We start from the raw sequence: 21,960 nt of genomic DNA, 5'->3' as shown, positions 1-21,960 counted from the left end.
CAGTTCCCAGTGTACTCGCGCACACACACACACTCCAAAGCAGAGCAGAGAAGTTAACGAGCTGTTGTGCAGCTATTACAGATCACAAATGAAAAAAATCTGTCTGTCACAGGGAAAATCAACTGCAAAGAAATCAGTCCTTTGTTGTTCTTTTTTTTTTTTTTTGTCTTTTTGAGACAGGGTCTCACTATGCAGTTCAGGCTGGTCTTGAACTCACTTTGTAGCCCAGGTTGGCCTCGAACTCACAGGGATCCTCCTGCCCCAGCCTCCCGAATGCTGGGAGTACAGGGGTGCACCACCATGCCTGGCCTGAAAAGATTATTTTCTAATGGATCATCTCTCCAACTATAAACTGTATGGACAAAGGTAGGAAAAACATGACCCAGGCTCATTTTTTATCAAAATATAATACAATAATCTTAAATAATAGCATTTACAGACAGTATGTTGTGAGTGAATTTCATGTATATCTTTAACAAAGGGTCTTTTTTATTTAAAAACCAAATTTGCCAGGGACAGTGGTGCAAGCCCATAACTCCAACAACTTGGGAGGCTGAGGCAAGAGGATCAGAAGTTTGAAGCCAGCCTGGACAACACAGAGAGATCTTGCCCTCCCAGAAAGAAAATCCACTTTGCTTATGTACATTATCAAAATTGATATTTTGAACTGAATTAAGAGTGAGACTGTATCCCATAGACTTATGTGAAAGTCTAACAGTAAGATCAAGGTTAAACATAGGTCTTTATAAGCAACCTTTTGAGAATTAAGAAAATTTCAATTCTGTCAGGGTCTGGTGTAATATTGGGGACCTGGCCAAGATCCCCAGCTGCCTGTATGAGGGTATGGCAAAAGGGTGAAATAAGAAACCAAGCAAATGTAGTAATCATGAAGGGAGGCTGGGAGGTCTGTGCCTCGGGATGGGCAGAGACAAAACCGGCCACTGTTTATTGGGTGTGTACAGTGATAGGAGGGGTGAGCAGGAGTCCAGGTCGGTGGAAGACTCAAAGGTGATGACTCAGATAATCCTGCGGTGACTCAAGAGGACAGAGAGGATCTTATGCTAAAGAGGCTCTTGCCCTGCAGTGTTTTTTAGTTTAGTATTAGTAGGTGGGAGAGGATGGCCCATCCCCAAACAGTTCATGGGAAGTCTCAAAAGGGAGATACCTGATAATCCATCCCAAACCTCCACTTATCCCTCAGAGAAGTATGCAAAATTAGCCATTATGAATTTGTGGTCCCCAACAGTGTAGCACAGGTGTAATCCCAGCACTTAGGAGGCAGAGGCAGGAGGATCATGAGCTAAAGGCCTGGACTATAGAGTGAGACCCTGTCTCAAAATGCAAAAAGAAAAAAAAAAGTTGCTTTTTATTTCCTTTTCAGGAGACTTTTTCCCTCCTAACTGGCTATCAATAGATTATAGGTACACTGAAACTAGCACTGATCTTTCCATATTCTGGCAATCTCATAGTACGACCTTCCTGCCTCCTGCTTTGATAACTGCTGTCAGAAAAGGAAAATCCTATGAAGGTAGTGAGATTACCCTTAGAAGGAAAGATTAACATAAGGCCTGGTAGCTGATTGGTTTCTTGCCCCGCTGTAATTCCTGCTGAGTTGCTATGGCATCCAGCCAATATGGCGCGGGCCACTAAAGGCCATGTGCTAAGCCCTACCTTCCTCCACTAAGTCAAATTACAACCTCCTACTTCACTTTTTGTAATATCCTGTTCCCTTTCCCCGTGCTCCCACCCAATCCTGGTCTGCCATGTCAGGCAGTGCGCCTCCTAAACCCCGCCTCCAGCCTGGGGCTATTTAACCTTGGACCCCACGCAAGATCGGTGGGGGCCACGTTTTTCTCTTTCCTGTGGCCTTTCCACGTCCACAATAAAGGCATTTTATTCTGTTTTACTTCTCTCTGCACTAGAAAAACCTATCAGTAGCTACCTTATTGTTCTCCGAGATTTGAGGCCCAATTAACGTTTTTTCTCTTGTTGACAGCCAGGAAGACAGAAACAACGAAATCATTTTCATTGTGTGTGCCAGTTCTGATTGCCCCACGGTGGCTGCCTGAAGGATCACACTGGAAAGGGTGGAAGTTTGGTGAGCTAGCTCGGTGCTCTGCTAACAATCCTGCAGGCACAGAGGGCTCCGCTATGGCACAGGAGCCAAGAGTCTGCCCTCCAAAAAATAAACCCTACTTTCCATCTAACCTGATGGGAGTGCACAGGAGGGATTAATTAGAACCGTTTGGCAAGAATGGACATCCACAGGCAGGGCAGATGGGAATGGGCTGGTGGCAAGGCATCCTTTCCTAGAGCTCCTTCTCTTTTTTTTTTTATCTTCTTGAAACAAGGTCTCGCTATGCAGTTCAGGCTGGCCTTGGGCTCACTCTATAGCCCAGGCTGGCCTCGAACTCACAACGATCCTCCTGCCTCAGCCTCCCGAGTGCTGGTATTACAGGTGTGCACTGCTACACCCAGCTTTCCCGAAGCTCTTTTCCCTGTCTGGTTGGCCGATTTTCTATTTTTAAATGGAGGGGGTGACTGAATCCCTGATAAGGGCAGTTTTGTTTGATTTACATGAGAAAACATCAGAGACTAGGATTCAAAAGTTCAGAGCAGGGCACTTCAGGGTTGTATACTTTACACAGGTGCAGCTCAGTTTTTTAAATTAATTAATAAGCAATAAGCCCAACTTATGCCAATGACCAGCCTACTTTGGGGCCACCACTGTTATTCTGCCTTTCGCCGTTGTTGTTTTTGTTGTTATTGATCCTCCATCTTCAGTGTCTTGCCTGGTTTCAGTTTTGAGATATGAAGAGTTTTGGAAACTGGCTGTACAACAGTATGAATGTCCCTGATACTGCGGAACTGTAAATTCAGAAATGGTTAGGATGGTAAAGTTTGTGTTGTGATTTTTTTTACCAAATCGAAACAAAAATTTTAATGCACTTGAAACTAAACCTGTCTGAAAGGAGAAGCCAACTGCAATTGAAACCCTGATCAGCTACTTAACACCCTTAGATGAATTATTCAACCTCATAATTTCCTGACATGTCAGAGGACAAATAGCAGCACAGGCCTGACTGGGTGGCTGTAAAAGACAAAGAAGCCAGTCGTGGCGTAGGCCTGTAGTCCCAGCACTCTGGGAACTGAGGCAGAAGGATAAGGTTCAAACCCAGCCTGGGCAACTTAGGAACTTAGCAAGACCCTGTCTCAAAATATAAAATAGACAAGAGCTGAGGATGTAGCTCAATGCGAAGGCCCTGGATTCAACCCCCAGTACCCCTTTAAAACTGGAGTTTTCATGTTTGCAGCATTGTTAATAATTTGAGGCTACAAGAAGATATCATTCATCCAGGCGTGGTGGCGCACGCCTGTAATCCCAGCACTCGGGAGGCTGAGGCAGGAGGATCACTGTGAGTTTGAGACCAGCCTGGGCTACAAAGTGAGCTCAAGGCCAGCCTGAACTGCATAGTGAGACCCTGTCTCAAAAAGACACACACACAAAAAAGATATTCAAATATTTGAAACAAGGCTGTCCTCTGAGGATGAAAAGAGAAACCCACACCTAATAGAACAGAACAGAGACACGCAGCCCGTGAGAGAATCAGAGCATCCCGGGCCTTAAAACATTAGGGCTGAAATCTGGCTGAGTACATTAATTTGCATGGGGAGACAGCAGGTCAACTAGAAACCGGTTATGTAGCCTGCAGATCACAGAAAGAAAGTCAGAGTTTGCAGTTGCATCCCCAGGGAAGGCCTGGGGAAAAGTACCGTGACCCACTGAGCAGACCTGTCTAGGCAAGTATCAGTTTTGTCACTCACATGAAGATCTCTATCTGATGCTAGGAAAACCTGGGCTCATAACTAGCTACTGTCATTCTTGATGACCAAGAAACAAAGGCTGATTACACTGAGCCCTCTGCGTTGCGTAGACAAGGGCAAGATGCTGCTGGCTGGAGGTCGCAAGCACCTGTACCTCTGGCCCTTAGCTCTTGTTTCTTTATATGAGCTTCATGAATAAACTTGTGCTGAGTGTCAGCTATCACTACCATTGTTATAGGCAGCTGCGTTAGATAGAGATATTATAGGCAGTCAGACAGGGCCAGGCCCTCAAAAGAGCGACTATGGAGCACAAGATAGCTTCTTACAATTGGGGAGGTGGGACTTGCTGCAGGCCAGATCCAAAGACAAAAGATTAAACAAACACACCCACATGCCTCCCTAGGGGGACCTCAGGGATTGATATTCTAAATAGGTAGCAGTCACCTTGAAGAGTCACTGACCCAGCTCCCTACAGGAAAAGCCCCTGTTCTGTATTCGTGCCCCCTTGCTGCATGACTCGATTCCCCATTTGATCCTGATTTAATCAATTTTACCTGAACAATTCTTATTGGCTGACCATAGTTTTGTCCCACCTTGTGATTTCCCATCCCCCACCACCTTGGACCTGCCTTGCCTCATGATTTTGCTCTATAAAATCCCTGGAAAAGAAAGGTTTTCTGGGCGACCCGTTCAGGCCCCCTTCTGTCTCTTTCTCAGACAGACACTTTCTTTCCCTCAATAAATATATTCTGCTCTTAACCTCCATTCCTAAAATTCATTCTTAGATTTTAGAGAACACGAACTCGTCCCAGCTACCTTTCAGGATGGGAGTTCTTCTCCCCCGTGTCACCATGACCCTGGCTAAGATGACTTGACCACCACTAGTGACCCCACTAGCTGTGACAGAGCCAAGGCGGACAGGGAGGTGAAGACACCAAATTCACTCTTGAACTCGGGCTCCAAAGCAGCCAGCTGCTGTTCGCGTGGTGGGAGTGGCCACGCAGAGAGTTTCTCCACTGTGCTGCGTCCACAGAGGGATGAAGGTGCCTGGTCCCAGAGTGGGGCACAGCCAAGTATCCAGGGTACTCACCTCCGAATAAATCACAGCCAGATTCATGAATGAGTGAGCTGTGAGCATTTGCGGGACTCCACTTCTTTTTTTGTTTTTCTTTTTGAGGCAGGGTCTCGCAGTGTAGGTCAGGCTGGCCTTGAGCTCACTGTGTAGCCCAGGCTGGTCTCGAACTCGCAACGATCCTCCTGCCTCAACCTCCCAAGTGCTAGGATGACAGGGGTGCGCCACCACGCCTGGCGGGACTTCACTTCTTATGTCAGTCGAGTAGGTAAATCCTTTACAAGCTTCACACTTCTGCGCTCTGTCGTCCTGAGTTCTACTGACTCAGCTGGGCATTGCACCCTTTGCTTTTCCTGGCCTTTCCGACACAGCGAGAGAGGTAACAGTCGCCCACCCCGGTCTCCCCGGTCTCTCTCTCCGTCATTATTTGGGAGCAGGAAGGAGTTTCTGTCTTCCTGCTTAGTCCCGGGGACACTCAGCTGCCCTCCACAGTTCCAGTTTTTAACTTTTTAGATAAATCTGTACCTTGGCTCCTTCAACTTCTGAGATTTTCATTATGCTCTTAGACTCATGAACTTTTATCCTACTTCCCTCACCAGCCAAGTTCCCTCACCAGCCATGGCTGTTCTCACTTCTTTCACACCTTATCTGACTGATCACTATGGTTACTATGTATTTACTTAGTATTAGCATGAACTTCATCTTCCCATAATCCTTTGACAAAACTACATATATGACTACAACACATTAGTCTCTCTGACATGGCCTCTGGTCTGTGGCTATGGAGGACCTGCTCAGTTTGTGACAACCGGGATTAAGAGCGCACACATTATGCAGGGTGTGGTTGTGCACACTTGTAATCCCAGCACTAGGGAGGCCGAGGCAGGAGGATCACCATGGGTTTGAGGTCAGCCTGGGTTACATAGTGAGACACTACCTTAACAAAAAAACAAACTGAAAAAAAGCTCAACATGGTGGCACATTCTGAGAGGCTGAAGCAGGACGATTGAAATCCAAACCCGACTTGGGCTACGTAGCATATTAGCAAGACCCTGTCTCAAAATAAAATGTAAAAAAGGGCTAGGAATGTAGTTTAACATGACGACCCTGGGTTCAATCTCCAGTACTGGAGGGCAAAAATAAAACACACACACAAAGAAAGACAGCTCATTGCAATCAAGTGAAGAACAAAGAAAATACCCTGGCCAGGGCCTCAGCCCTGAGAGGCTAATTTAACTTATCTGATTGAGGTTCAAGGGTTGAATGATATAGGATGCAACATGGAGATTTTCCAAGATCAGCTGAGTAGCCAGCACTGAAGGGCAGCTGAGAAGCCGACACAACCATCAGAAACTATTTATGGAGAGCGACATTGCACTGCATTTGCTCCTCTTGCGCCGCCGTGAACTGTGGAGGTCATTTTCCATTTTGTAGACAGGGAAACCAAGTTGCAGAGAAGTCAGATCACTGATCCAGTCTCACACAGCTCTGAATTGCAAGACTGAGATTTAGAACCTGCCTGTCAAATTCGTAAGAGGATGCTACACTCTCACCCTCTGTGCCATTTGACCAAACCCAAACTAAACCAGGCACACAAACCAGATAACAACTCCCTGCAGACGGCAGTAATTTTCCTCTGCCTGCTTATCTATGTCACCCCGATTTTATATCAGTGGGAAGGTATGTAGGTTGCCAATTGCTGCGGAGGACCTTGCTAACGAAAGATGTTAATAATGTTAATAAGTAAGCTCAGTGTAGGCACAGAAAAGACAACGTGAACATTTCCCCACCCCGTCACCGCGTAGCTGGGTTGTCCTCCCTCTCCTATGTGTCTTCTGTCTCCTTGGTCTTTCCCCACCCCTCTGCCCACCCACCAGGGACCCAATGCCTTCCTGGAAGGTCAGTGATGGAAACTTGGCGTCTCCATGGAGGAGCCTTTGATCCCAGAATAGTGTCATTAGCAATAAATTCTCCTGCAGCCCATAAGTCCAATGCACGGTCGTGTTCATCGATATTCTGTGTTTTTCTATCTTGCCAAAGCCTCCTCCTGAGGAAGAGGAAGGTAAGTGGAAGAGGGGAAGCTGGAGGAAACCCTGTCCTGTCACAACAACTGACAGCCATCTTGTAACTCCTGAGCAAAGGCGCCTTGGCTTTAATCATTGAACAATGACACCTTTAGCTTCTGACCCACCTTCCCCCGCTGCTGAAGGGAAGATGTTCCCAAACAGGCCCTCACACACACCTGGCTGCACCTGAAGCCCCGGCAAGGGCAGTCAGTCAAGGGACCCAGGAGCCATTTCATCTCATCAAAGCTGAGCACAGCAGGCTGCTCCTGGCCAAGAAGGCATTCTGGTTCCAACTCAAACAAGAGTCACACCTGCCATGGGCTGGCAACCACTACACTAGTCTTGTTCTGTATGAGAGGGGAAACAGGTTCCTACACGTCATTTCCCTCACGCTGTCCCTTTTTCCTCCTTCCTGGATGATTACAATCTCTTCTCACATAATGCCGTAACTAGGCCACAGAGCTCGCTAGCATTTTGTCTGCGCTTTGAGATACGGTTGTATTAGGATTTTCCACAGAAATAGAACCAATGGTGTGAAGAGGGCAAGGGGTGGAGAGGGCTGGGAAATCCGAAACCCATGGGACAAGTTGGCAAGAAACTGATGTCTCAAGTCTGAGCCAGCCTGGAGACAGAATTCCTTTCTCTTCAAGGGACTTGGGTCTTTTCTCTTCAGGCCTTCAACCGGTTGAAGGCCTGAAGAGAATTACAGAGAGTAATCTGCCTTATCTAAAACCCACTGATTAAATATTACTCACATATTTTTAAAAGGTACTTGCGGGCCAAGGATATAGCTCAGCAGCACAGCACCTGCCTGGTAAGTACAAGGTCCTGAATTCAATTCCCAATACCAAAAAAAAAAAAAGTATTTACACAGTATGCCAGGCATGGTGGTGCATCCATGGTGTCATCCCAGCACTCAGGAGGTTGAAGCAGGAGGTTCATAGCAAATTCAAGGCCAGCCTACACTACACAGTGAGTTTGAGGCCAGCCTGGACTACAGAGTAAGATCTTGTCTCTACATAGATAGATAGATAGATAGATAGACAGACAGATAGACAGATAGATAGCAACATCTAGATGGGTTTCACCTAATACCTGGGCACCACTGCCTAGCCATGTTGACACATGGAATTAACCATCACCCGGGCATAGTGGCACACACCTATAATCCCAGTACTTTGGGAGGCTGAAGCAGGACAATTGGGAGTTTGAGTCCAGCCTGGGAAATTTAGCAACTTAGTAAAATCCTGTCTCAGAATGAAATAAATTTAAAAGGACTGGGAGATACCTCAGTGCAAAGGTTCTGGGTTCAATCCCTACTACTGAAAAATATATATATATATTAACCATCACCATTAAAGTGAAAGGAGGATAGAGGATATCAACTAAAGCCTCTAAGAGACAGTAGGAAGCGCTGTGCCCAGCTGCGCATCTTTCTCAATGGAATCCCTGGACCCCTTCAGAATGGGCCTTGGAGAAAGGAAGGAGAAGCTACACACACTGGGAGCTCGGCAGCAGCAATGTACAGAAGGCGCCCGGCCCCACAGCCTGTGTTCTGAGCCTGGCAACCCCTTGTTACACTGCTGGATGACTTCTTCCTCTTCCTCACTAGATGCAACCCATTCCACTTAGAAGCAAAATTGCTCACAAAAAGACCAAAAAAATCTGAAGCTCTACTCCTGATATCATTTCACTCACGTAATATTGTCAGCAATAATATTGATATTGCATTTTTGAAATTGTTTGATGTAAGTGTAGGACAAAACAATGGAACCAAATATATTGATGTTACTAGCAAGACTTTCAATGTAAGAGAAAGAAACGCACCCATCAATGAATAAAAGTTAAAGGAAAAAATTGTGATGTTAAATTGGCCTTGTTAGTGTGAACCCATGGCTGTGATCTTTAGTGTATTTTCTAGCCTTGACCACCAAAGGGATCTAAAATGAGGACGTCACAGTAGGGATGAGCACAATTAGTTTCCAGACTTAGCTTTAACATAGTTTCCTGGTCACAAGCACAAGGATTCCTCAGAGAAATGGCTGGGTTCAGGGCTTCCCTAGAGAACACTGAACATGAGCCAGGATGTCTTCAGCCAGAAAGTAAGCAAAGTACACAAGGACCCCCAAGGGTTAAATCTAAGCAAACAGGAAGGATGCTGTTTGCTGTTCGGTAGTACCTCTAAGAGTTAAACGTAGCCTGCAAATAGCAATTCCACCCCTTCCTATATGTGGCCAACCCCAGCCCAAAATAGGTTCATTCAAGGACAGGTGACAGAATGTTCATAGCAGCCCTGTTACATATTGCATATGATGTAGCAGCACACAGCAGTAAAACCCTAGAATCATCCTTCATGTCCACCTAGCTTAGAATAGATACAGAAACGGCAAGAGCGACGAACGACTAAGATGCGTGACTTTGCACAATGTGGGTGAAACTCATAATGTCATGATGAGGCGAGAAGCCAGACTGGAAAGAGGACATGCTGTACGCGTCCCTGTACACCAAGTTCCCGAATAGGTAAGCTCCTTAATAGTTTAGAATAACAGCTGTGTGTGGTAGGGTGTGCCTGGAGTCCCAGTTACTCAGGAAGCTGGGGCCAGCCTGGGCCAGGCCCTATCTAAACAAAAAGAAATAGAGGCAAGGCTGGTGGCTACTCCCAAGGGGGCAGAACTGCTAGGAACAGGAGGTGTGAGTGGGGTCTAGGGGGTTATGGGATACCACCAGCAGTGTTCTGTTTCTTTATCTGGCAGCTGCCTACACAAGCATTTGCTATGGGAAAAATTTTTTTAACTATAGGCTTAATTTTTTGCACTTTTATCTATATGTTAACATAAATATGTATGTTATAGTTATATATTTATTCAAAGTAAAAGTATTACTTAAAAAAAAGTGACCTTGCCAGGCCTGGTGGTGCTCACCTGTCACCCCAGCTTTCAGGAGACTAAGGCAGGACTATCACAAGTTAGGGGCTACCCTGGGCTATAGTCCAGCCCAGACTGTAGCAAGACCCTATCTTAAAAAAAAAGAGAAAAAGAAAAGGAAAAGAAAGTGCTTGTAAATGTAGAAGGAATGATAAAATTTAAAAATCATCATTTTGTTTCTTTTTTTTTTGAGATAGGGTATCAGTATGCAGTTCAGGCTGGCCTTGAGCTCACTTTGTAGCCCAGGTTTGTCTCAAACTGGTAAGGATCCTCCTGCCTCAGCCTCCCGAGTGCTGGGATTACAGGTATGTGCCACCACACCTGGCTAAAACCATCATTTTGTAACCCCTGATACAGTGATCACCATCATGTAACAATCACTAATGGAAACTAAAACCATCAGGTGAAAGCCTGTTATGTACAGACAGCTGAAGAATGCCAAAGGATCATCCAGAGACTGCTCAATTCACACAAAAGAGCCACTGATGATGTTGAACTCATTATGCAATCCAAGCTGTCCTCAAGCTCTCAGCCATTGTCCTGCCTCACCCTCCCCAGTGCTGGGATGACAGCAGAAGGCACCACACCCAGCTAGGAGAAACTTTATTCTTTTGCAATAGAGAGGCCTGGTGGCCATGGCCTCAACTCAGTGATTGAATTTAGTATGACAAATAGAACGCTGTGGCATTCTGTGTCACCTGGTACGACTCAAATTAATCAAGCAATATAACCCAAGGCAATGTGTTTTCCTCACTATTTTAGAATCACCTGAGATTTTCAAAATCCCATTCCAACTACAGCAGAATCTATGAGGCAAGACCACACATCCATACTTTTAGAAGTCTCCCAGGTGACTACAATGGACAGTGAAGATATTATGAACAAAAATATATCCCCAAATCCAGCTCCTAGCTTCAATTATGTATAGGACGGAGAGCAACGGCTCTTAACGCTGACTCTATATTCCCTAACCACCCAGGGAATGTTGAAACCAGTGTCACCTCAGCTGTGTCTCCAGTGAATCTGACACAGTTAGATGAGAGTACAACTCAGGAATTTATTTTCTTTTCTAGGTCTTACATTTTATTTAAGTAACCTCCCATAAGAACAGACCAATTACTCCCTCTTCCTTGTCAGGCCAATCTGATTGCCAAGTGCCGCCAGAGTCAAGGATTCCTAAAATAAAGGAACAAATGAACACCCTGTGGAGACAGACAAATCTAGGGTGTGGGTGATTCTAGACCACTAGGGTGGAGTCCTCAAAAAGTCATTGTCACGGAGGGCAAAGAGAAAGGGAGGGACTCTTCTATGTTAAAATAAATTATGCCCCCCAAAAAGGTATTGAGTATATTAGCTTATTAAAACAACTACAGAGACATGTTACAGGAAAATCAGACAAATTTAAATATTGCACTGATTGTTAGATGGTTAATTTTTAGTAAAGATGACATTGTGGTTCTGTACACAAATATCTTTGTTTATTTGTTTGTTTCTGATACTTGAGACTGAACCCAGGGCCTTTACCCTGAACTACAACCCAACCCTTTTTTAAGATTGTTTTGTTTTGTTTGACACAGGGTCTTGCTGTGTATCCCAGGCTGGCCCAGGCTGGCCCAGGCTGGCCTCAAACTCACAACGATCCTCCTGCCTTAGTCTCCTGGGTGCTAAGACTACAGTCGTGTACCACCACACGTGGCTAAACTTCTTACTTTGAGACAGGGTCTTGTTAAATTGCCCAGGTTGGGCTTGAATTTGCAATCCTCCTCCCTCAGCCCCCCAGAGTGTAATGTCCCAGGTGGGTTTACACCATGCTAGGTTATGCCAGGCCACACTGTAACATCCAGGAGTGGACAGCAAACCATTGCTCTGCTGGAACACAGCAAACCATTGCTCTGCAGCTCCCAGAGATCCAACACCCACCATCAGGAGAAAACCAAAGAAGTAGTTTAAGTTAAAAGAAGACAACTTATTTGGAGATGGGAAAGAGGGAAAAGAAATGACAGACAGCTATTTGGAACAAGTAGGGAGAATTTGAAAGCAAATTGCTCATAAATCTCTTGTCCTCAGCTCCTTTTATTGAATACTTGTCACAGGTTGCCTCCTGGAATCTGATTGGTTCCCTGGCTTGTCTTTCATTGGATTTCTTTTGCCTAACATTGGATTTCTCTTGTCTAACTTGGATTTCTTCTGCCATGTGAGCTTTGCCTGTCCTTTGGTGGAGGGTAACATTGTGGGTGGGGGTCTTACGGACAGGTAGTTTAAGCTAAAAGATTAAGTCAAGTGTGGGGAATGGCTGAGCTGGAGATTGAACACAGGTGTAGGGCTATGGCAAGGCCAGTCCTGGGACCACAGAGTACCCGAGGTGAGCCAGGTGAACAAGTTGTTAGGCAGAGGGGTTTCATGGAACACCAACCTGTCGAGTGTATAAACATGCTGCAGTTGTTGGGTGGTTCTTTTTCTCCCACCAGGAGAGGGGCTCCACCGGACCTCAGCTTTCCACATTCTGACTCTTGTCATTGTTTCTTCATCCTCCACCATCCTCCTGCCAAGAATTTCAAGAGCTACACTGGACATGGCATTTTGGTGCCCAACAGGGAACTAGGGTATGAGGAAACTCATCATATAGCAGGTGAGAGGACACTTCTAGTTTGCACACAAAAGAGAGAGGGGTGTATTAATATCATCAATATTGATCCCATCAGTATCATCCGTATTGATCCCATCATCAGGCATAAAACATGGGGCAAACAGGTTCTCAAGAAAAATGAATGTATATAGAAATTCTTGCTATACTATTCATTCCCATATTACTCTTTTTGTGGACTTGGATCAGGCAGTGTAGATGATTATACACCTGTTGAGATGACCACAGAGGATTTGGCTCAGAGCACTTAAAACCAAGCCCTGAGCAGAAAAAAGACAGTGGAGCAACAACCCACCTGATAGAGCTTGAACCATCTAGCTTTGCTCAATCAGATAAGGAAGGAGACAAAGCTCTTTCACCACTAGAGGAGTGTTTCACTGCAACTTCCATTTCACAGCCTCCCAAAGTAAAACTGATAACCTTAACTGCACCACAAGCAGCTACATCTGCTTTCTTGGTTCAGAAAAATTTTGCTACATCACAGGCTGAGACTTCCACCCTTGGTAGAATACAGTCATCCTTTCTCTGTCCCTTGCATTTGGTGCTAAAAGAGGTCAGGTGAGTGGGAGAATCCCTGGAGGGTTTTCAACTTGTCTACCTTGTTGCTGAGGTCCAAGATCCCAGTAATCTGGGACAAGTCTTCATGAAGCTGTACCTTTTAAGACTTTAAAAGAACTAAAATCAACTGCTACCTATGGCCCGACAGCCCCTTTTACTTTGGGTTTTATAGAGCTTATAGGACAACAGGTTATGGCCCCTAATGATTGGAAAGGAATGGCTAAAGCATATTTAAATCCAAGGGATTATTTATTGTGGAAGGGAAATTTTTTTTGATTTGTGTGCAGATCAGGCCACTCGCAATACTGCTCACAATGTGGCCATTACAAAAGACATGTTAACTGGAGAGAGTGCCTTTGCTGCCACAAATAATCAATTTACTTTTTAATTGCAAGCATATGAACAAATTAAAACAGCTGCCCCAAGGGCTTAGAGGAAACTTTTTTCAAAGGGCAAGATATCCCTTGATCTGACCTCCATCCACCCAAGGGCTTGCTAAATACAATCAGGGAAGGAGAGAACTCTTTCCAGTGGTCCCTAAAAGGACCATTTTGGCATAGGATACTCACCTTCACATTTTCAGGAAGGGCCTTTGTCTCTTCTCCGACCCCACAAAAGGTATCCAAGATAACTTGGATGTCTGATGACCTTGTGTGGGTTGATCAATGGCCCCTCACTCAGGAGTTTATAGCTGCTTATACACTGGTTAATGAGTAGATAATGGTGAGGCACCTAGAACTCCCTTGGAATAGTGCAATTTTTGTGATAAAAAGAAGTCAGGGGGCTGGGGATTTATTTCAGCGGCACAGAGCCTGCCTGGCAAGTGCAAGGTCGTGAGTTCGATTCCTGGTACCGGAAGAAAAACAAAACAAAACAAACAAACAAAAGAAGTCAGGAAGGTGGAGATTATTATAAGATTTTCAGGCTGTTAATTGTACCGTGGAATCTATGGGAGCACTTCAACCAAGATTGCCTAGTCCCATAGCTATCCCTTTGCATTTTTCCCTCATGGTGATTGGTCTAAAAGACTGCTTTTATAATCCTCCATCCTCACGATAACAAAGTCTTGCCTTTAGTTTTCTCTCCATTAACCATCAGACCCCTATGTGTCATTTCCAATGTTGTTGTCTACCACAAGTAATGGCAAAGAGTCCTACCCTGTGTCCAGAGCTTGTGGCTGCAGCCATTTTATCAGCCCCTCAGCTTCATCCATCTGTTTATCTTATTCATTTACATGGATGATATTCTAGCACATGAGTCCTTACCCAGCTTACCCAAAATATTTCTCCAATTAGATGATGCCCTTTATAATGTAGACCTTGTAGTGGCCCCTGAAAAGGTGCCAACCATGGTACCCTTCTCATATTTGGGTCATGTTATCCAACAGAGACGTATGTGTCTCAAACTATTCAGATCCAGGTTAATTGTCTTGTAACCTCAACTGATTTTCAAACTTCACTTGGTAGTATTAATTGGCTCCACCCAGCTCTTAAGCCAACAACTCATGATTTAGGCCCTCTCTTTGACATTCTCAAGGGGACCCGGCCTCCACATCTCTGAGAGCACTTACATCAGAGGCTAAAGCTGCCTTGGACAAAGTTAATCTAGCCCTCTCTAATGCTCAACTTTTTAGAGTTGACCCATCTTGATCAATGTCTTTAATTATTTTCCCAGCTCAGCATATGCCCAATGGGATCCTTTGGTAGTCTCAGGGCCCTTTGCAATAGCTAAATATGCCACATGCTCCACTCCCTTTTATGATGCTGTGACAGAGCTTATTGCACGTGGGTGGACACATGCTGTTCAGCTCTTTGGTCGTGAGGTGCAGACTATCATTGTCCCCTTTCCTGCTGTTCAAACACAGTGGCTGTGGCAATTTTTATTCTCTTCTCAATTCCCATGGCCTAACTTCCCTGGTGTTATTGATTGTCATTATCCTCCAGAGAAGTTAATTCAATTTGCTTCTCTCACATAGCAAGAGGTGCTCCTGTTTTCACAGATGGGTCCTCTTCAGGAGGTAGAGGTTATGTAACAGCCTTCCCTTCTCAAATACAGGATAAAGGGTTTTTTTCTGCACAAAAGACTGAATTGTAGGGCTGTCGCATGGGCCTTACAAGATCACTTGCCCACTCTCATTAACCTTTTCTCAGATAGTGCTTCTGTTTGTAGTGTGATGCGCCACATTGAAACTGCCACTATTCACACTGGCCAAGAAGATTCTTTTCATTTATTTCACACTCTCCAATTTACCATTCACTCATGCCCTATCCCCTGTTTTATCAGCCATTGATGTTCTCATTCACAATTGCCAGGGCCTCTCACTGAGGGAAATGCTGCAATAGACAGATTGCTGGCTACTGTCATTGTTACTGCCTCAAATGCTTTCAACAGGCATCTGCCTCCCATGTCACCTTCCATCAAAACACTTCTGCCTTACACAAACAGTTCCTTTTAACCTGGGAACAGGCTCAACAAATTGTTAAACAATGTTCCTCATGTGTAATACGTCTTCCTTCACTCCCTGTGGGAGATAATCTCTGAGGGTTAAACCCTAATCCTCTCAGCAAAGGGGTGTCACTCACATTCCTGAGTTTGGCTCTCTACGCTGGGTCCACATTTCAGGGGATACTGCCTCAGGATTTATGTTTGCTTCCACCTGTACTGGTGAAGTGACTCAACATGTCATTGCTCATTGCTTGGATGCTTTTGGCATCCCTGGCTGCCTGTGGGCACTTAAGACTGACAATGGCCCGGCTTATACAAGTGCTGCTTTCCACCAAACGTTTTATGAAACTTTCCACATTTCTTTTACCACAGAAATTCCCTATAACCCTCAAAGTCAAGGAATTGTTGAACATGCTCATTGTACACTCAAAATTTAACTACAAAAACAATAAGGGGAATCCTTCCCTACAAAATTTATACCTCGTAATAGACTTTACTTGGCATTTTATACTATTAACTTTTTAACTCCTACTAGGGATGGGAATACAGCAGTAAAAAGATAACCCAATAGCTAAAGAAAAATAAGCTAGGAAGGGTCCTTTGCAAACATTTACATGTTGGACAACGGAAGGGACCCAGCCCAATACTTGTATGGGGCTGATGGTATGCTCGTGTCTTTCCAGAGAATGTTGAATGACCTATCTGGGTGCCAGAGTGTGCTGTCCAGCTACATCATAGACCCAGGCACACAGAAGGAGTTGGTTCCACTTTTCAGGAATCTAATGCTCAGTCCTGTGGCAGTGATGCCTCAGAGACCACATTGCAGCCAATAAACAAGGATGGAGCTAGACAAAACCTAGGGCCAATTAAAGAAATCAACCCAGGATGCCCAAGAGGCAGTAACCAAAAATGGAAATTGAAGGTCTGAGCAGGTGACAGAGTGTATGGAGATAACTGGGCTGGAAGCTACATGAAAGAAAGGGACACAAAATTGCCAGTATTCATAAGACAAATAAAATACAAAAAATATACATTAATTATAGATAAAGGATTTTGTTCCTTCCAAATTCTTCTTATAAAAGATCTCTGCTAATTGATCTACAAAAAATTCTGACTACTCTATTTATAATTACAAACTTCTAAAATTGTAAAAGAGTAATTATAATTCCATTTGGCCAAAAATATATTTGAGTGCAGTCTGATTTTGCAAACAGATTGTCTAGGTATGTTTGCTTGTCTGTTTGCCCAATCTGCAAGCAGCTGTTTTTATTTGAGCTCAGCAATTTTTTCTTTCTTTTTGCAATTTTGGATTTTTGAAGCATTTGTTCATAATTTGATTTGGCTTATAGATTTAAAAACATGTCTACACCTGGGTTGCCAGCTGTTCAAAATGATGTTAAAATTTGTTTTCACATAAGTCATCAGAAATTTGTTAGGGTAACTAAATGGGGACCTTTCAGGCTTGGGGAATTATTAGCCAGGGCTCCCTTTGGTGAACAAAGGAGTAGCTGCCTGGGAAAAAAATCATATCCCAGCCTTTGTTCATTAATGGGAGGCCGCAGTGATCTCCATAGTCTTATGGGAGACACTCTAATAAATATTGCGCAAAATATATCATTGTGATATGTTCACACTGGTCATCATCAAAAATTAAGTTTTCTAGAAATACAGCAAAATGGCTGTCTGATTTAAAGATGCTCTGGTGCAAAACTAAACTAAGAAACAATTCCTCACGCAGCCCGGGCGGCAGACCGCGGACAGCGGCTACCTCTCAGTGGCCCTGAGGCACCGGCCCATCCTCCCCCCCACCCGGCTGGATGCGGCTGGAGTCCTGCTGCGATGGGCGGGGTGGTGGGTGGACTGGTGGGCGGGCTGAGGTCCTCCCTGTGCATTGCTGGGAACCGGCCTCGCCTCGCCCCTCCTTCCTGAAGGCCAGGCTCATGAGGGAGGGGCAGAGTCAGAAGAGATGGAACTCCCTCGTGGCAAACCCAAAGCCATTACCTCTTCAGGGGAAGCAGCATTGGCTTCCAGGAAATCGAAAGCCCGTGGTGACCCTTGGCCAGCCCGGTTTGGTTTTTTGTTTTGTTTTGTTTTGTTTTGTTTTGTTTGTTGTTGTTGTTGCTGTTGTCTTTTTGAGACAGGGTCTCGCTGTGCAGTTCAGGCTGGTCTCCAACTCTCAGCGATCCTCCCGCCTCAGCCTACCGAGTGCTGGGATTACAGGCGTACGCCACCGCGCCCGGCTACTGACCCGGTTGGTTTTCAGGCCGTCTGCAAACAATTGGGGAATCGAAACTCCGCAGCCCTGGGGACTGCCCTGCAGTGCTGGGCTCAGGCTGTCCTGGATGCACTAGTAGAAGATGGTATCTGCATTCTGAATCATGAAAAAGCTCATGGAAGAGATACAGTGACTCCATTTTCAATATATTCAGATGAGTCTGTTGCTTCACATTTTGCCCTTGTTACTGCTTATGAAGACATCAAAAAATGACTTAATGATCAGAGAACTAAAACTCATTCCTAAAGAAAAGAATATGGTTTTTGGAAGAAAAGCTTGTAGGAGCTGGATTAGATGAAGAAACAAGTTCTGTGGGACGAGAACAAGTAAATAAGGCCTATCGTGCATATCGAGAGGTTTGCATTGATAGAGACAATTTGAAAAGCAAATTGGATAAAATGAATGAAGACAACTCTGAATCTTTGAAAGTATTGAATGAGCAGCTACAATCTAAAGAAGTAGAACTCCTCCCGCTGAGAACAGAGGTGGAAACTCAGCAGGTGATGAGGAATTTAAATCCACCTTCATCAGACTGGGAGGTAGAACAGTTGAGCTGTGACCTGAAGACCCGTGGTTTGGAACAAGAGCTGGAACTGATGAAAAAAAGAATGTAGTGATCTCAAAGTAGAGCTACAAAAAGCCAAACAAATGGATTCATCTCAGGAAGACAATCTGAAGAGCAGGATCTCCAAAGACTAAGCGTTTCAAGTGATACTATGCAACATGCATACTGGCAACTGAAGAGGGAAATGTCTAATTTACATTTGGTGACTCAAGTACAGGCTGAACTACTAAGAAAACTGAAAACCTCAACCACAATCAAGAAAACTTGCACCCCAGTTGGATGCACTGAAGACCTTGGGGGAAAAACAGCACGAAATTGTACTTGACGAATTTCGCTGCAAAATACAAAAGACACCCTCACCAAATGGCAAACGTCTTTGTCATACTGAGTCTTCCCCTTTGTCAGGAGGCACTAAGGTTTCATCAGAGAAAGCACTTTTCCAATCATGGCCAGATAATGAAAGATTGATTCCTAATGATGGTATGGACTTTCAGGAACACAACTCTTATGGCAGAAATTCTCTGGAAGACAATTCTTGGGTATTCCCAAGCCCTCCCAAATCAAGTGAGACAACATTTGGGGAAACTAAAAGTAAAACTTTGCCTTTACCCAACCTGCGACCACTGCATTACTTGGATCAACATAATGAAAACTGTCTTTATAAAAGTTAATTCTGAAGAGATTCATGATTTGATCATGAGGTCACTGTACCTCTGGTTCTCCCAAGAGATTATTTAACAAACTGAAAGTGGATTTTGATTAAAATTTTGCAGTTCTTCAGTATATACTGTCAACACAAGGTATGATAATTAGTTGATTTTCGAGTAAAAGAAGAGTGCCCTTCAGCTCTATATTCTAAGAATCAGATATGCACTAACTATACTAGTGAATAAATTTAAGGTGTTGAGAGATAAATCTGCCATCGATAACAGTTGTGAAATCTGCTATAAGAAGAGAACTGGAGATATTTGGACATAGTTTGACAAAGTATGTGAAACACCTAAATATCCCTTCATAAAAAGAAAAGGAAGCATTTATTACAGGAGAGAAACCATGTACATTGGTTCAGATTGCATAAAGGGGCAAATGACAATGTGAATAGATTATCCTTGTTGACTTTATGATGCATAAAATTATGAAATATAATGGAATAAAAGTGTCTAGATTATTAAAAAAAACTAAGAAACAAAAGTTTTCATGTGGCTATGTCAATTGTTTATTGTTAAATGTATTCATACCTTCTGGATATACAGGTCTTCCAAAATGCAAAACTGGGATTGTTTATAGTGATAGACTTTTCTTTCAAATTCAGACATCTGCCTTTCTCTTGTGCTCCAGGTACATACATGAATCACAATTCATGCCAAACCATCATGAAGTCACCAGTCAATAATAATATTTTTAACAAAAATATATGTGATATGTATGTACCACTACATTTAGAGATGTTTAGACATTGCAGCCCAGTCAATGTCACACACATCAATTACATCCCATTAAAGGACATCAAACTAGGTGAGAGCTTTTTATGTACTACATAGAGATGACTAAAAAGGCTATTGTATGTCAAAATGGAAATTTAAGTGTGTTATAAAAAGTCATCATAATTGTCATGCTGAAACATTATGTATGGCTTTTGATCTCAATTTGTCTATGTAAAACTGTATAACTGTATACTATGGAAATAAGGCCTACTAGATTCAGCTACTAGAACATCCATGGTTGGTAGGAAATAACAGTTCTACTTTGTATTTCCAGATGTTCCTTATTCAGATAAAATTATAATATTAAGTTCACTGCTCCTGTTACAATATAATGTCATTAACCTTCTCTCCTGAATGTTCAGCAACTGAGGTTTGGAGACCAAAAATCTAGAAAGGTAGATGGCTCGGAGGACATCCAAGATTTTGGCCCTGGCCCTCCAAGGTCAGTGAGAACCAAGGACATAAGAGAAACTTTTCAGCAACACTCTACAACTCAAATGAGTTATACAACCTCCTGACCAAGAAGATTGTTGGACTACAGAAGATCAATGGTGTATAGTGTGCTTAAGGAGAGTCACCAGGAGAGAAAAGTTTCCCAAGATTTCATAGAAAGCAATTTGGTCAAGCAATAATGGTGACTCATCCAGATGGCTGACACTGACAGGAGAACTGAGAGGTGCTGTACGTGGTTCCAAGGAAAATCTTGACCTTAACTGACCTTGATAGATAGCAAGAAATTAATTTTAATTAATACAAGTCTCACTTTAACTTAATCTTGAACATCCAGCAGAAAAGTGTAACCACAAGCTGTATAAAACAATCCCATCACTGACACCTCCTAACAACCTCCAGCCACACTGGTAACTGACAACTCTTATGAGTTAATGGGCCATGTAGGATTACACTGCTGAATGCAGGGACCTGAAATCCTTGAACTGGGAATCTTTAGCCTAAATGAGTAAGTTCACTCAGAATAGAAAGGGTTCAAGATGGAGAAAGCCTTCACAGGAAAATACTTGGCCAGGAATGCCCAGGGAAGAGTGGAGAGGAAAAGCCTTCCACAAGAAAAGGAGGTCTTCTGCAGAGTCCTCCAAATACAGCTCCTGCAACTCCAACTGACCACCTATTGCTTTCAACTACAGAACAGAAAAGGGGGAAATGTGGGGAGTGGCTGAGCTGGAGATTGATCACACATGGGGGGGCTAGAGCAAGGCCAGTCCCAAGAACACAGAGCACCTGAGGTGAGCCAAGTGAACAAGTTGTTAAGCAGAGGGGTTTCTCCTGACACCAACATGCTGAATGTATAAATAACTGTGCTGCAGTCACTGGGTGGTTCTTTTTCTCCCACCAGGACAGGGGCTCCACCTGACCTCAGCTTTCTGCATTCTGACTCTTGCCTTTGTTTCTTCATCCATACTGCCCTCTCCCTGGGAATTTCAAGAGCTGCCCTGGATGCAGCAGTGAAGGGGAAGTATGCAACTCAGTTTTTTCTTCTTTTTTATTATTATTAAGTTTTTTTGTATGGTTTGGATATACATAATGATCACATTCATCGTAGGGAATTTGTACCTATATATATCTTGATTCTTCTTTTTTTCCCATTCCCTTCCTCTCCCTTCAATCCCTTTTTCCCTCCTTATCTACAAAACTTTGCTTCTATTTTGTCCTTCTTTTCTCATTTTTTCATTTCCTTTCTTTCCTTTCCCCTTCCCTAGTTCCCCTTTCCTTTTGAAAAATTTCATCCTATTTCATAATATCTATTATACATTTTAGTCCCTATTACACTTTGAGTTCTCACACTAGAGATACTTACACATGTATGTACAATTTATTTCACTAAGAGTATGGTCTTCTCTTAAGCATCCATTTACCTAGAAATGTCTCAAGTTTATCCTTCTTTATGGCTGAGTAGTACTCCACTGTATTTTTTTAAACCCACACATTTTTTATCGGTTCATCAGTTGATGGGCATTTGGGCTATTTCCAAGATTTAACTATTACAAACTGTGCCACTATAAATATGGGTGCACATATATTGCTGTGATATTTTAATTCTTTTCAGAAGATGCCAAGGGAAATAGCTGAGTCAAATGGGACCTCTA

General features: G+C 43.7%; 1 long non-coding RNA gene and 1 pseudogene across 1 annotated transcript in view; one reads left to right on the top strand and one right to left on the bottom strand.

Annotated features, from left to right (window-relative positions):
* Nucleotides 1-21,960, bottom strand: part of LOC106147750 — a 63,255-nt gene that overhangs the window by 34,347 nt on the left and 6,948 nt on the right. The window contains exon 2 of the long non-coding RNA XR_001232683.1: nucleotides 12,301-12,530. This is a non-coding gene — a long non-coding RNA (uncharacterized LOC106147750). The remainder of the gene's footprint in view (nucleotides 1-12,300; nucleotides 12,531-21,960) is intronic.
* LOC102012409 lies at nucleotides 17,742-19,525 on the top strand (annotated as a pseudogene).

Source organism: Chinchilla lanigera, unplaced genomic scaffold (assembly GCF_000276665.1).
Source record: "Chinchilla lanigera isolate Chin_1 unplaced genomic scaffold, ChiLan1.0 scaffold00008, whole genome shotgun sequence".
Lineage (NCBI taxonomy): Eukaryota > Metazoa > Chordata > Mammalia > Rodentia > Chinchillidae > Chinchilla > Chinchilla lanigera.
The sequence above is the reverse complement of the archived record's forward strand: the minus strand, read 5'-3'. Positions and strand labels throughout refer to the sequence as shown.